This window comes from Danio rerio, chromosome 14 (assembly GCF_052040795.2).
Source record: "Danio rerio strain M-AB ecotype USA chromosome 14, GRCz13ab, whole genome shotgun sequence".
Taxonomy (NCBI): Eukaryota; Metazoa; Chordata; class Actinopteri; order Cypriniformes; family Danionidae; genus Danio; species Danio rerio.
In genome coordinates this window covers 45997195-46012779 of record NC_141034.1, presented here as the reverse complement: position 1 = coordinate 46012779, position 15585 = coordinate 45997195, and positions in this window count along the sequence as shown.

Here is a 15585-nt window from a genome sequence, read left to right as displayed (position 1 = left end):
GTGTGTGTTGAGTTTCTGCATTAGAACATGCTGGATGAAATGGCCAGTTGTGCACATGGTGGCCTGAAAAACGGATTGAGAAAAAAGACTTTATGAACACTCAAAGCTCTACGTGGACCAACAGTGCCATCTGCTGGTGAGGTGAAACACTGATACATAAGTACACACACAACCCTTGGTTTGAACCCTTAATGCATTAAAATTGGGTGTAGAGCATGAGAATCAGGTCTTTTCTGTAATAACTTATTGGTCCGTTTAAGCAACACTCATCCGGCATCAGGAATTTACATATTTTGCTCTTGTTGATGTTTTGGTACATGCAATCACTTTAAAACCCAATAAGTTCAGGTAACTCAAACTATTTGAGGAAACCGATTGCAACAAACCATTTACGTTCAAAAACTACTCCAAATGTGTACTTTGAACTTTATCCATTTGAGTAAATGACGCAATTTGAGCACAGTAAAACCCAGTAAATGAAGAGAACTCAAACCAACTGAGTTCTGTAAAACCCAATTAGTTATGGCAACTCAAAGCATTTAAGAAAACCGATTGCAACAAAACATTTGAGTTCCTAAACCCTAATCTATATATGAACTATGAACTTGTTCCGCTTACGTTAAGTAATAAGGAATTTAATTAGCTCATTACCTTTACTGAAAAAAAAATATTCAAAGATGATTCCTTGGATTTACACAATTTTTTACATTAAGTGGTTGTAAACAATTTATTTGGGCTGAATTTAAACAAACAAATTAGGTTGAACATTATTAAACCTAATTTGTTTGTTTAAATTCAACACAAATAAATTGTTTGCAACAGTTCTGCATGTAACACTTTTTTCAGTGTCCAACACTGAGTTCAAAACTCTTTTCAAATGAGTAGAATTAATATTCAGTCCATTTTGAGTTAACTACACTCATTTCGTTTGATAAAGTTGACTGTTGGGTTCAACAGTTTATAAAAGGGAATAACTTAGGAATAAAAAAAAAGAGTAACTTGCAGGGTTGTATTTCTTTTCTTTTAATGTCCATGTAAAGCTGAGCACAGAAGCTCTGTTCATTGTTGGACAAATGAATGATATTGAGGGAAAACTCAATTTCAACATTTTTTCTCCTTTTATTGCAAGTGATTGCATGTACCAAAACATCAACAAGAGCGAAATATCTAAATTCCTAGTCATACTGGATGAGTGTTGGTTAAACAGACCCATGAGTTATTACAGAAAAGACCAGATTCTCATGCTCTACACCCAATTTTAACATCACCTCTCAGCACTATGCATGTTCTGATGGCCCTCGTCTCATTGAAGCACTCAGAACAGGCACTTGAAATGCGCCAAATGCTGCATTTAGTCCCATTATCCAAACCAGTCATAATGAGCTTTCATAATGGAAGTGTCAACTGGAGAAGGAAAGTAAAATGGCCCACTTGAGTTATGCCAGCTCTCGGGTCAAGCGCATGGACGCTCTTCAGTTTATAATCACAGTGCTAACTGGATCCATGCTCATTCTGTGTACTTGTTGAGTGTGTTCTATTTTTCTTTAATCAGGATTGTTTGTGCATAAACAATGGAGCATGAATGCAATGGTTACAAGACAGCAGCAAACATGTGGAATATATGCAAATTAAGGGCACAAGATTTTAAATATACCAACAACAAAAAAATAAAGACCACTAAAACAGTGTTATATATTTTGCTGATTTGTGATTTACCTTATTCCTAAAAGAGGGCAGTACGGGGGCTCACTGTTAGGACTGTAGCCATACAGCAAGAAGATCAATGGTTCGAGTCCAAAGACATGAGCTATAGGTGAATTTGATTAACTAAATTGTTCATATAGTTTATGAGTGTATGTGTAAATGTAAGAGTGTATGGGTGGTTCTCAGTACTGGGTTGCAACTAGAAGGGCATCCACTGCTTAAAAAAACATATACTGGAATAGTTGGCGGTTAATTCCATTGTGGCGATCATTCATAAACAATGGACTAGGCTGAAGGAAAATGAATGAATGCATTATCCAAAATGTTTTGAAGAAGGTTTGAATTTAATTGAGCAATTTTAACTAGTGACATGCACTGTTTCCTGTGTGGCCATGCTATATGTCATACACCCTCGAGTTCCTGTTTGGCTTTATGGGAAACAGGGAAACAACAAAGATGCTTATCCATGAACATGATTTCGGCAGAAGTAAAATGAAGACAATGACTCCAATGATTCAACATTCAGACAAGCCATGATTAAAATATGCCTTTGTTTGTTGTGAGTATATGCCCTCTAGTGGCAATGACACATTGGGTTTTTAAGGTTAAGAACAGTCAGTATGTTTGTATGGAGATCATATGATGTATCTTATTCTGAATAAGGGCTTGTTGGTCAGATTTGGTTAAGAGACACTAAATTAGTTATTTTTTTTTGTATAAAAAGTAATAGCAACATTGACTTTGATGCATTGTTAGTTTTTGTGCAGTATAAGATTTTCATTTTTTTTCTCCCTAATTTGCTGTTGGGGGCTATTTTGCCCCATTGACTTCAATTATGATCATAGTTTTTGATTGCAAAGCCATGACATCACATATAGTCATGCATTTTTGATTGTTGGTGGTTTTCCGTGTTGAGGAAGATTGGTTGGGTAAAATTTGTAATTTTTAGCGGTTCATTCTGCTGTGGCGACCCCGGATTAATAAAGGGACTAAGCCGAAAAGAAAATGAATTAATGAAATTTGTCATTTTTATTGTTATCATCAGATGGCCCTATTAACCCTTTAGACAGGCCTGTGCAAAAAAACAACAACTTGGTAACACTTTATAGCAACTACACGCTATAAATCAGTATTTCTCAACTGGTGGTTCGCGACCCGAAAGTGGGTCACAGGAACAGTTTTATGGGACATGTGGTCAAAAAAACAACAAAAGCTTAATTTTTAACTCATTTTGACTTTTATTTTGAAATGCGTACACATCCACCCGTCTGTCTGACATGTGAAATTTCATTTAATTACAACAAATATGTTGAAGCGCAAGTACGACCCGGAATATGTAAAGTATGGATTTACATGTATTGACGACAAACAAAGACTTAAAGCATCAGTGTGTCATAAGTAGTGAGATGCTCTCACAGGAGAGCACGAAACCTTCTAAATTAAAACAACATTTAGAAACCAGACAACATGTTTTATTAACAGTTCAGTTTAGTTCATGGTAACTAAACCTTTCCTTACCTTACAGCATTTGTCATTTTTACTTTGTATTATTTCTATAATTTGATACGTTTTGTTAAATGACAGCAATAAACTATTGTTTATTTGTAAGTCTTGGTGATTTTCTTGTGACTTATCTGTCACTACTTGTGTATGTTAACAAATAAATACAAATTAAATATAATTCCTAAAATCGTATTATAGTTCCTAAAAATTTGGGTCGTGACTTGATGACCAAAAATGTGGGTCCCATGGCCAAACCAGTTGAGAACCCCTGCTATAAATCATTTATTAAGCATTAGCATCTAGTGAATTCTTTATTTGTTGAGCATTAACTCTACATTAATAAGTGTTAGTAAGCAGTTTATAACTGCAGCTACAAATGCTCTTTCTTGACTTACAACCACATGTATTATGTACTTAATGATTGTACTTACATATTTTGTGACTGGTTGTTTTTTAATTACTAAATGAAGTATTGCATTATTTACAAACCATTTGTATTTAAGAATGTGTTTGTTTGTTTGTTTGTTTGTTTGTTTGTTTGTTTGTTTGGTTGGTTGTTTGTTTGTTTGTTTGTTTGTTTGTTTGTTTGTTTGTTTGTTTGTTTGTTTGTTTGTTTGTTTGTTTGTTTGTTTATTTGGTTGGTTGGTTGGTTGGTTGGTTTTTTAGATCATTCAGAATGAGTAAGTAAATGATTAATAAACTATTGAAATCAACATTTATATGTCTTATTATTCAGGCAAATACTAATGGTTAATTTATATGTTAATAAATGCTTTATTAATGTCATGCAGTTTTGTGACCTAATCTAAAGTGAGGACTATTTATGTTTGAACAATAATCTTTGCAACCTTATCTAAAAGGTAAAACTACTGTAAACTTTAAGCATTGCTATTAACATAAATTTAGATAAACAACAATATAATAATTTAACAATATAATAGGATGCAATGTTTAAACTCTACAGTGATTTTATTTTATGTAAAGTTGAAAAGATTTATTTTTTATTTGGTACAGTTTCATTTGTTTTTCTTTAAATGAATAGGAGAGAATAACAATGTTTGTTCTTTTTTCCTGTTTAGAATTTAACTGAGCCTTCAATTGTCATTTATAAGGGATTTATGAATAGTAAATTTATAAAGAGTCTTCACTTTAGATTAGGTCACAAAACTGCATGAAGTTAAGTTAATAAAGCATTTAGTTACATGCAAATTAACTATTAGTATATGCCTGAATAATAAGGTTTATAATTTTTAATTTGAATGGTTTATTAATCATTTACTAACTCATTCTAAAACTATGCTAAAATAACTGGTTTGTAAATAATTTAGTAAGAAAAAACGAATCATTAACAAAGTATGAAAGTGCAATTATTAACCACATTGTGCTTAGAAGTCAAGAATACAGTGTTTATAGTGGCAGTTGCAAAAGGCTTACTAACGTTTATTATTGTAGAGGCAAGGCTTAGAAGATGATGAATTCACTATTTGCTAATGCTTAATGATGATTCATAGTGTGTAATTATTATAAAGTGTTACCAAAAACGTTTAGTTTATGGATTTCTATGGAGTTATATGGAGTAAAACAGCAAATTAAAGTGTGTATGTGTGTCTATAGGTGTGTGAAAGTGACCTTTACGCACTTACTTTGATGTGTCTAAGAAAATCTAAATATGCACATCAGCTCTCAGAACTACATGGAGTAAACAAAAACAAAGACTGTTATCCTAATTTGATTTATATTTACTTCAAATGTGTCTTTGGTTGGATTAAGATCATCAAAAAGCTCTGTTAACATGATATATTCTTCATTCGCGTATTGTCCTAAATGTGTTAATATATTGTTGTAAAAGTAAGTGCGAGACATCTTCGAAAACTGAGGTAAAAATAAATTCTTCAGAAGTTTAAAGGCAAAATGAAGGCTTATCAGGCAGCGACTCTCAACGTGAGGCAGATCACCGTCAAGAGTGTAGATGGAGGACACAGGAGGGGGTTTGCTGCTGTTGAGAGTGAACTCTGTAAAGCTCTTCCCAGATATGTCTTTTTCTATATCATCCTTTTACTTTCCGAGGGACAGATAGAGACACCTGTCACCTGGGAACCCAGCATGGGAAGCTAAGACTATCTAAACTACAGTATGAGAGTGGCTCCCATCTACAAATATGAAACACATACAGACACAAAAAGGCCACCAAATTGGCTCTGTCCTTTTCTTCACTCTTCACTCTGTCCGAGAAGTTTATAAGCGTGTAATTTTTTTTCTACTTCTTTGTGTGCTTGTTTGTGTTGATGGCCGATAGAATTAATACTACAGCAGGGAAAATAGGTATGAAATTATATATTTCTAAGGAAGCTGTTCACTTGAAAATTTCCCCAGATGTTTATAACAACCAAATATATCCATATATGCAAATAAAACAAATCTAATTAGTTTACAAATTAATTTATGTGCAATAAAATGAAATGACACAGGAAGAAACGTATTGAACACATGAAGAAAGGGAGGTGTGCAAAGGCAGTGAAAGCCCAGACAGCAGCTGAAATCACTCAGTAGACCATCAATATTAGCTTCAGTCCAACATCTACATTAGCAGGATGAGGGAAATGAAACCAGGGTGGACATTTCAGCAAGACAATGATCCAAAACACAACCAAGGAGACTCTCAAATGCTTTCAGAGAAAGAAAATCAAGCTTCTTATCATCAACATCAGTGCTTTTTCAAAATCAAGCTTCTTAATTATCAACATTGGTCTTAACATCTGGTCTTGGGCAAATTTGGGTACATTTACATTCTTCGCCTGTCAATAATCCAAACCAAGCATTTAAGAAAGGTGATTTAAGCTACTTTGAATGTGGCATGGTTATTGGTGCGAGACCGGCTGGTCTGAGTATTTCTGAAACAGCTGATCTACTGGGTTTTTCACGCACAACCATCTCTAGGGTTTACAGAAAAGGGTCCAAAAAAAATATTCAGTGAGCAGCAGATGTGGATGCAAAGGCCTTGTTGATGCCAGAGGTCAAAGAAGAATGGCCAGACTGGTCTGAGCTAATAGAAAGGCAACAGTAACTCAAATAACCACTCGTTACAACTGAGGTCTGCAGAAGAGCATCTCTCAACACACAACAAGTCGAACCTTGAATCGGATGGGCTACAGCAGCAGAAGACCACACCGGGTGCCGCTCCTGTCAGCTAAGAACAGGAAACTAAGGCTACAGTTCACACAGGTTCACCAAAATTGGACAACAGATGATTGGAAAAACATTGGACGGTAGGGTCATCAACATGAAAGCACGGATCCATCCTGCCTTGTATAAACAGTTCAGGCTGCTGGTGGTGATGTAATGGTGTGGGGGATATTTTCTTGGCCCACTTTGGACCCATTAGTATTAATTGACCATTGTGTTAACGCCACAGCCTACCTATTGTTGGAGGATTGTTGGTGACCATGTCCATCCCTTAATGACCACAGTGTATGCATCTTCTGATGGCTACTTCCAGCAGGATAAAGCACCATGTCATAAAGCACAAATCATCAGACTGGTTTTTTTGAACATGACGATAAGTTCAAATGGCCTCCACAGTCACCATATTTCAATCCAATAGAGCACCTTTGCGATGTGGTGGACTGGGAGATTCGCATCATGGATGTGCAGCTGACAAACCTGCAGCAACTGCATGATACTGTCATATCAACATGGACCAAAGTCTCTGATGAATATTTCCAGCACCTTCTTGAATCTATGGCACAAAGGATTAAGGCAGTTCTGAAGGCAAAAGCAGGTCCAACCCGATACTAGCAAGCTGCACCTAATAAACTGGCAGGTTTGTGTATATACATTTAGACATGTTCAAAAACAATGTTATGACTGTTTCATAAAATGATTCCTCATGAAAACACTCTATAATCTAACACACTTCTAACTTTTCTTTGGGTTTTTCAATTCAAACATGATTTTAATTTGCAAAATGAAACAAAAGCCAGTCGATCAAAAGTACCGCAGCACAAAGAGAAGCATCAGACATCATGTGTTGATTTGGTTTACATGGTGAACGGTGTATTAGATTAGAGGTTTTTCCATCTGTCTGGACTTTCCTTTTAAACATGCACAGACACACACACTGCCGAGATTTCGATCTTCAAGTCCCTCTTATCTGCACTTCAAATATCTTAACCTGATTTACCCTGCGTTCCCTCTCTTCTTTAGTAGCTGAAGCCGAGAGACTTGATGCTTAGATGCTTTTCACGCTTTATTTCCTTTAACCGCTTCACGCGTCATCGTGGAACAGATTTCATGCCATCAATCAGTTGTGCACTTTGAAAAGTGGCAGCGGCTCCTGTCACCAACACAGTCGTCTTTACATTACACAACATTAGCTCCTCTAGAAAGATGCTTTTGTCTTGTGGTTTTCGACTGTTGCAATCCAAGCTTCTCTCAGGTGGTCTTAGTGTGAACACTGTCAATATTTACCAAGACTGTGACAATTTGGATCGGTCTGCAATCAAACCCAAGCCTTTAAATGCTATCGAACAGCTCAAGCGATTGTGTTGCAGCTAGTAGTTTTGACATCTTCTTTTCAGCCTGTCTGTATGCTGTGTTGCCACAGGGTTTCAATCGAACATGTCAGGAGAGAAGACAATTCCTTTCAGTGAGCGTCTAGTCTTGTGTGATTTGTGTTAACTCTGAAATGAAGTTTAAAGGGGAGATATTATGCCCTGCTCATGAGATGTAAAATAAATCTGTGGTGTCACTAAAACGTGTCTGTGAAGTTTGAGTTTAAAATAACTCACATGTAATTTAGAGCTTGTTAAATTTTCCAAAATTAGGTGTGAGCAAAAACAAGCCATTTTTGTTGGGCTGCGACAATAAATCAATGCACTGTGTATTGAGAAATGGTTCTACATCGATTCAAAAGTTTTCTGATTATTGTTATTTTCTCTTCAATCGATTCTGAGCTTAGTTTTTACCACTAGATGGCACTGTATGCTTTACAAACAGCCACAAAGAGACAATCCTTTCAAATAGTGCTTCAATTAAAACAATCATTCATTCATTCATTCATTTTTATTTGGATCAGTTCCTTACTTATAAGTGGTCAACACTGCGGGATAAACCACCAACTTATCCAGCATATGTTTTACACCGCGAATGCCTAACCCAGTACTGGGAAACATCTACACACTCTCGCATTCACACACACACGCACACATACTCTACAGTCAATTTAGTTTATTCAATTCACCTACAGTATACTTCATGTCTTTGGACTTTGGGAGAAACTGGAGCACCCAGATGAAACCCACACAAACACAGGGAGAACATGCAAACTCCACACAGAAATGCTGACTGACCCAGCCGGGACTTGAAACAGCAACCTTTTTGCTGTGAGACAACTGTGTCACCCTAAAACAATTATTAATGTTAATAATGTATTGAACATGTTCAAGAATATTGCAAAAATGTTCATGAATGGAATTAACTTGTAAACCAAAGTTCAGAAGTGGGACCACGCCTCACTTAACCTCCTTATCCAATCCCTAAACTAATTTTAGGCAGACCAGCCCTCTACCACTGTTAATTTCTCTCGAATCCACCCAGCTACCTTCCCTCTATTTACTCGCTTCTCATTAACAACCCACATAGCAAAATTTCTCTGGCCCAGCTCTTGCCCATGCAATCAGCTTTTGCTTGGCCCACATACCGCAGTGAATTACGGTACATGACTTGACAATGTCTGGCTTATAGGTAAGGGCCAAACATGGACCTTTTCTGGGTCAAGTCTCAGCCAAGTTATTAACCTATAACTGGGCCTGAACTGGGCCATATTTGGCCATTTTCTGGGAACCAGATTTGGTGTGTCACAACTTCAATGAAATTGATGAAATTTAATGATTGATTTGTTTTTTGGTTTTTATTTTAAAGCAGAACAATTCAATGTGTGCTTGTGCATGAAATGATAAAATCAGAAAAATATTAATGAATAATAAAATATCTTATAAATAATAAATTTCTGGCGACGCAGTGGGTAGCACGTTCGCCTCACAGCAAGAAGGTCACTGGTTCGATCCTCGGCTCAGTTGGCGTTTCTGTGTGGAGTTTGCATGTTCTCTCTGCGTTCGCGTGGGTTTCCTCCGGGTGCTCCGGTTTCCCCCACAGTCCAAAGACATGTGGTACAGGTGAATTGGGTATGCTAAATTGTCCGTAGTGTATGAGTGTGTGTGTGTGTATGTGTGGATGTTTCCCAGAGATGGGTTGCGGCTGGAAGGGCATCCGCTGCGTAAAAACTTGCTGGATAAATTGGTGGTTCATTCCGCTGTGGCGACCCCAGATTAATAAAGGGACTAAGCCGACAAGAAAATGAATGAATGAATAATAAATTTCTTATTTAAAAACTATTTTAAGTAACATATTATGGCTAATAATTTGTAAAATAAAAATTTGGTTAATGAAATATATGTAATGTGGGTTAAATTCAGTTATTTTACAACATACAGGACATTCTAGATTAAATGAAGCCATTAAAAGATGCAAACAGGAAGATAGAAATGTATTGACATATTTATTTACTCAAAAAAATAATTCAAATGTATATTAAAAGTGGGTCCAGATAGACCAAACTTACGTGGCCAACATAAACATTTTTGACATCTGGGCCAAATACTTCAGTTGACATCCGTCTTCTGTGCCGACTTAAATATGTTGCCACCTCTCCCAAACCTTGGCCGTGTTTGGCCCTCACGCTGTATACCAGAGCCGGATGAATGCCTGCTGTGCCAGCTTTATGTCAAACCTGGACCAGAATTCTTTGCCATTTAGAAGTCCTTATAACCCTCTCTTCCCTCCCCCATCCGCCACAACCAATAGTGTTTTCAAAATGTTGACCCGCCCAACCACTTCCCTAAACCCAACCAACAATTTAAAAAGCAATTTAGAAAAACAAAAGCCCTCGCTGATTTTTATCACGTTTTCAGATTTTACCACATTCTCACCCTGTTATTTACTTGTTTATTTTTTATTTTTTTGGATTCTGTTTTTTGTCTTACCCGCTTTCTAAAACTGTTCCTCACCAGACTCAAACCAGAACTCTCTGCATCTCAAGTACATCTTCGTACATGGCAAACTACTGGACAAACTGGTAACAGCATTAATGCTGTCTATATACAGGCAAGCGGTCAGCTGGTAAGTATGCAAAAGAACGGCGCCATGCCGCCCCTTAGCGTACGTTTTTAATTTTTTTGCAACCATACATACTTCTGGCAACATAATTTGCGATCTCCAGAAACATACATAGGGCTACATTGTCAGAATGAGCCTTATTTTGGCCATGTTTTATGACACATTGAGCAGTGCACAATGTAAACCATTGCAAATCAAAAGAAAAAGCCAACTCCTTAGTAAAACCTTTTGGAAAAACATCTTACAAACACTCAGTATAAAAATCGACTAATCTGTAAATATCTTTAGATAGCCGAAAATATTCATCTCATAATATTCGATCTGGAGTGGAACTAAAGAATCAGAGTGCAGATGCAGAGGGAGTGAAATAAACAACTGAACAAGCTTATTTGTAATTGACAGAGCATCAACAAGCTGCTGCAAGAAAACATTTCCATATATGATTTTCTTCTTTATTTATGAAGAGGGCTTACAGTTTATTTCAAATCAGTGTATGATGCAATAAGCCTATAGAGACCAATGAGATCCAGGCTGCTGTTTATCAATTTCCCATAACGCATTGCGCAACATGTTCCTATCCTCATCTCTACACCACAAGACAAAACTCCGTGCTGAGCTCTGCAAGTGCTTCCTAGGAGTTGTAAAACTCTGAACGCAACTTTTGGGTGATCCAAAAAAACAAGAGGAGAAAACTGCATGAGACCAGAGAGGAAATGAGCCAGACTCTCCTATGGCTACAGAGCACTGTTAAATCACCTCCCACCATCAGACTCCGGAGTGGGCGGATGCTGAGGACGTCTTCATCCCAGATATCTAAACACGACTGCCAGGGGGCCACGGGGGTGGTGGGAGACCTATGTGAGGTTTCTCATCCAGCGCCAGATCGCTCTGGGAATCCGCATCGTGTGGATGGGAAGGAGGAGAGGAGAGCATAAGCCCCTCCAGGAGCTTCTGCGCACCACAGAAGCTCATTTTTGATTCATGAAGAGGTTGCAGCGACATCGAACTGCACAGCTATGGAGATAGAAATGGAGTAAACCAGAAGAACATAACAGTTGTTCAAAGGTCAGCCGCAGTTGTGGCAAGCTGAAAACATACACAAATCTAATTTGAAGAAGGACAGGGATAAAAAAATAAAGTCGCATCACAGCAGGATGGTTGCTGGTTCAAGTCCCGGTTGAGTCAGTTGGCATATCTATATGGAGTTTGCATGAAGACATGCGCTATAGGTGAATTGAATGAGCTAAATTGGCCATAGTGTGCGAATGAGTGTGTATGGATGTTTCCCAGTACTGGGTTGCAGCTGGAAGGGCATCCGCAATGAAAAACATATGCTGGATAAGTTGGCAGTTCATTCCGCTGTGAATAAATGGGATGAATTAAGGGAATAAGCTGAATAAAAATGAATGAATAAACATAAACTGTATATGTGGTGTAGTGCAATGAAAGTTTAACAGAAAGATCTTGAGGAGGATGTATGGAGCAGTTTGTGACCAAGGTGAATGGTAGATAGGGATTAATGCAGAAGTGGCAGACCTGTATAGTGGGCCAAGCCTGGTCACAGAAATAAAGAGAAACCAGTTAAAATGGCTGAGCCACTTAGAGAGATTGCCCGAACAGAGAGCTATTAAGAATGTGTACAAGCTAAAGCTGGAAGGAATGAGACGTCCTGGCAGGTGACGAAAGAGGTGGTTAGAAGATCTAGGTTTCATAGGAGTGTGACCTTGTGGAAATCTAGTATTGGATTGGGAAGGTTGGAGGGAAGGGGTTAAAGAGGCCAAGGCTCTAAAAGGGCAGTAGAAGAAGTAAAAGGGCAATAAAAGTCAGAGGTCACCAAAACAATTTAGCTACCAACATTCTATATTTGCTTTTGTGTTTAAAAGAAAGCCATACAGGTTAGAATTCAGAAAAAAAGGTATCTGTAAATTAGCAATTTTCCATATGTGTTTCCATATATGCACTGAGAAAACTAGTATATAGATAATCTTGTAAGTATAATGCAAATATTAAATCAAACACTATTAAAATCTATATTTATTATAAAATGATACAACATACTTGCACTCTGACCAGTTATTAAAATATATGAAAAGGTCTGTGATCACAAATACAAATCTGCTTCTAAATATCCAAAACTATATTGTTGAAAAACAAATGCACTCAACCTAACATAGTGATATTATGTACAAATTTAAAAGGGCAATTAATATATATATATATATATATATATATATATATATATATATATATATATATATATATATATATATATATATATATATATATATATATATACACACACATTTTCTTTTGGAGCTGCCCTGTGATAAATAGGGTCTTTTACTATGTAGTCAAAAGATTTTGATCTAAATATGGGTGACAAGGTTTTTATTATTTTTTTTATTTATTTGTTTGTTTGTTTGTTTGTTTTTGCATTTGTTTGTTTTGTCTTTTTTAAAAATGTATTTGGCTAGATCCTACCAGAAATTGTTTACCACGTTGCATTCAAAAAATAAATGACAAAGGCTCTCTTTATCCACAATGCAGAAACCACAGATATTCTTCATTTCAATGTACTTTGATAATAACGATTTTACTGGGTAAATTGTATTTAGTTTTTTTTATTAATTTTTTTATTTTATTATTAAAAGTATATTTAAAGAGCGTTAACCAGGCTCTTTTCCAATTAATTTTAACACAAGGTTGTTGTTTTTTTTAACATAAACTGTTGTTACACATTTTGACATATTTATGTCTTTAGTATGTTTTTAGTACATATACTAAAATTGTATAATAATATTTATTTTCTGCTCAAAAATGCAGCTACTTAAAATGCTGTATTATAGATTTGCTGTTTTGATGCTTGAAATGTCTTTTTTTATTATTGGAAGGGAATTCTAAATTCTTATGGAGCGATTGAGTGTACTTAGACTACCATCTAGTGGCTGAAAGCTGTTCTGCCTGAGAGTATACTTGAGAGGTGAGACGAGACCTGTCCCAAATGACTCAATTGATGAACACTTTGCAGCCTTGAGGACTTACAATAACCACTTTGTGAGTGTCTGTTAAGTTCACGATACCTCAAGACGCTCGTTATTTTAGCTTTCAAAAGGGTGCTCATGTGTGCCCACTTAATGTGTGCTAAATGATTGTAATGCCCACTTCAAAGATGACCTCTGACATCAGGAAAGTCATGAAAGTATGGACTGAGAAATAAAGTGTTTACGGGTGCCATTTGGGGCAGGAGCACAGAGGTTAAGTCTGAACAGATATGAGAGTATTTAAAGTCAGATATATAAAATAAAAATCTATTGAACCTCTTTCGATCATACTAGTTTACATGTAAATATACTGGTTTACCTGTAAATATATATAGGTCGCTGGTTCAGGTAGGCATTTTTATGTGGAGTTTGCATGCTCTCCCTGTGCTCGCGTAGGAAAGGGCATCGGCTTCGTAAAACATATGCTGGATAAGTTGGTGTGGTTCATTTTTCTCTGTGGCGACTACTGATTAATAAAGAGACTAAGTTGAAGTTAGAATTATTAGCCCTCCTTTGATTTTATTATTCTTTTTTTAAATATTTCCCAAATGAAGTAAGAGCAAGAGCAAGAAAATTGTCAAAGTTTGTCTGATAATATTTTTTTCTTCTGGAGAAAGTCTTATTTGTTTTATTTTAACTGGAATAAAAGCATTTTTTAATTTTTTAACACCATTTTAAGGACAAAATTATTAGCCCCTTTGAGCTATTTTTTTCCCGACTATCTACAGAACAAATCATTGCTATACAATAACTTGCCTAATTACCCTAACCTGCCTAGTTAACCTAATTAGTTAAGCCTTTAAATGTCACTTTAAGGTGTATAGAAGTGTCTTGAAGAATATTTACAATTATTATTTACTGTCATCATGGCAAAGATAAAATAAATCAGTTATTGGAAATGAGTTAATCAAACTATTATGTTTAGAAATGTGTTGAAAAAAAATCAGAAATTAGAGAAAAAATAAACAGGGGTCTCATGATTCAGGGGGGCTAATAATTCTGACTTTAACTGTGTGTGTGTGTGTGTGTGTGTGTGTGTGTGTGTGTGTGTGTGCGTGCGTGCGTGCGTGCGTGCGTGCGTGCGTGCGTGCGTGCGTGTGTGTGTGTGTATAGTTTATATGACAGACTTGCTTTGTTTACCAAATAAGTGGACTAATTGGATTTGCATTGTAAACATTGAATTAAAGTTAAAAATGTATTATATGTAAAATCATTCCGCATAAATCCACAGACTTTTTACTGCAGAAATAGCAAAAAATGTCTGCAGATTCTGTCTGGCCCTACTGATGAGATGACGGATCTACTGTATGATGACGAAATGGCCTTAAACACCCAGCAGGTGCAAGACTTCAACATGACGTCAGATTGACGTTGTACTCTAATGTCGTGGGGATGTTGCGTTTTGTTTTGGAAATGAAAATCGAGGTGGTGTCAGAACCCAACGTCAGGGATGTCAGTGTGCAACGTCCAACCTAAAATCAACCATATCAATGTCTAATGATGTTACAGCTTAATGTTGTGTGGATGTTACCAATATGACGTCTATCAGATCATTTTGGTTGCTGTACCTGACGAATAAATCTTAGTATCTGACTTCAATATGACGTTGGTTTTAAATGTTGGCGCAAAGTTGGATTTTGGTCACTTTCCAACACAACCTAAAATTAGTCAAATATCAGCGTCATTTGATTTCGTTATTGGACATCAAAGTAAGATTGTCCTTGAATGCTGGCTAGACATTGAATGTTGGTCACCTGACACCACATCCTAAATCTAACCTAATATTAATGTCTCAAGCGGTTGTGTGCCTGCTGGGCAATAACTAAATGCACTACAGAATGTTATGTTTACACACTTTCACAGATTACATGTAAATGCATCAGCTTTTTACAGGATAATACTCACTACTGACTACTTTTAAAATGTCTTTTTACTCATAAAAAGTGTTTACCTGTTAAGAAAAAATCTTTACCTGTAAATTTATTATTTTAAAATATTACGCCATAATTTAGGGATGATACAGGTCCTGTATGGATTGGCCACACATCTGTGTTGTAAAATTTATATAAATATATATATAAGAGATGATCTAAATATTTGTGGCTTGAAGCAAATGGGATCTTAAAATATCTTTATAGCAGTTATTTAATTGTTGCCCGAAAAT